Here is a 1,347-nt window from a genome sequence, read left to right on the forward strand (position 1 = left end):
TTTTCTTAAGCGTTGTAGCTATATAATTTCAAACATCCTCAAGAGCTATAACACATCTGCAGCAGAACTGGATATGAAGACAAAATTGCTGGACAGGAACACTTTAATTGTCCACTAATCTTCAGATTTCCTGCCATGTTTTAAAAAACTTTATTTGTGAAAACCTTCAGCGTGGCGGACAGCTGGCCGCCTTAGGCGGCTAGTTTTAAATAAAACACATTTAACTCCCCAATCGTAAAATATATACAGTCTCTGGCAAAATGATTAGACGCACTCTTAAGATTCTATGTAAAATCTTAATTATCAGGTGATACAGCGAATTTATTGTTTTTAAGCTGACTGTTTGCACTTGTTTTCATTCGTGTATCCAATTGATTTGCATTGCAATGGAAACCAATGTTATAAATAAATAAAAAAAATTGCCTGAATGAAAACACATGACATGTATGTTTAAATTAAAAAAAAATATTGTATATAAACTCGCGCAAAACACGTCATTATTAAAACACTACAGTGCGTCTAACGATTTTGTCTAATCATATACTAATATAATACCTGATATAATAAATATTCTATATATCGTTTTATTTATCCAATCGTCGAATTCGTATTACTATATATCGTCTAATTGAACCAGTTGATATACGAACGTAAACCGGTTTCAGCCACACAAAAACAATAAAAGCTGTATCACCTGATAATAAAGATTTTACATAGAATCTCTTAGAGTGCGTCTCATAATTTAGACAGTGAATGTATGTGACTTGAAATTAATATGTATTTAAAAATATTTATTCAATATAGTACATATATTAAATAATATAAAATAGTCAATAAAAGCAAACATACCTAAAAGTGATTTATCACCTTTAAACACATGCCACAGCAGTAAAAAGGAGATGAAATAATAGAGAGGTTAACAATTCATGAACACCTTTTAATGGGTCAGATTCAATAAGTTTAAAGGGTTTCAATAGTTAAAGCGAGCACAGTAACCACACCAAACAATCTGAAGCTCGAAAGACAATTAAAAGGAAGGAAATACTAACAACAAATGATCACCTGTTAGAGGAAGAACGGCGTCAAACAGACTGATGGAAGGAATGCAGCCCGATAAGATGAAATGTCGACAATGCAAATAAACTTTTTATCTTTTATTTGAAGACACTCCACACAAAACCCTTCCATTATCTTAAATACAAAGTTACTCAGCAAAAATAAATTCACCATTTAACGCTGAAAATTTGAGGTCGGGTTTAAGTGAAGCCTATCTTGAAGAAACACCATTTAATATTTTATTTTGTAACCGTCGTATAGAACAGTGGTGCGCAAACTAGGGGTCGCGAC

General features: G+C 32.2%; 1 protein-coding gene across 9 annotated transcripts in view; it reads right to left on the reverse strand.

The window, feature by feature from the left end:
- Nucleotides 1–1,347, reverse strand: part of LOC107436625 (multidrug resistance-associated protein 1) — a 143,942-nt gene that overhangs the window by 89,193 nt on the left and 53,402 nt on the right. The window contains exon 1 of one of the 9 annotated variants that reach the window (XM_071178178.1): nucleotides 1,063–1,102. The exons of 5 other annotated variants lie outside the window; for them this stretch is intronic. The gene's annotated coding sequence lies outside the window, so the exon portion shown is untranslated. Of the gene's footprint in view, nucleotides 1–849; nucleotides 1,103–1,347 lie in introns of those variants that run through there. 3 more of the 9 variants (XM_016048397.4, XM_071178177.1, XM_043051014.2) reach the window with 3 other exon arrangements.

The sequence above is a fragment of the Parasteatoda tepidariorum genome, chromosome 3, assembly GCF_043381705.1.
Source record: "Parasteatoda tepidariorum isolate YZ-2023 chromosome 3, CAS_Ptep_4.0, whole genome shotgun sequence".
NCBI classification, from domain to species: Eukaryota; Metazoa; Arthropoda; class Arachnida; order Araneae; family Theridiidae; genus Parasteatoda; species Parasteatoda tepidariorum.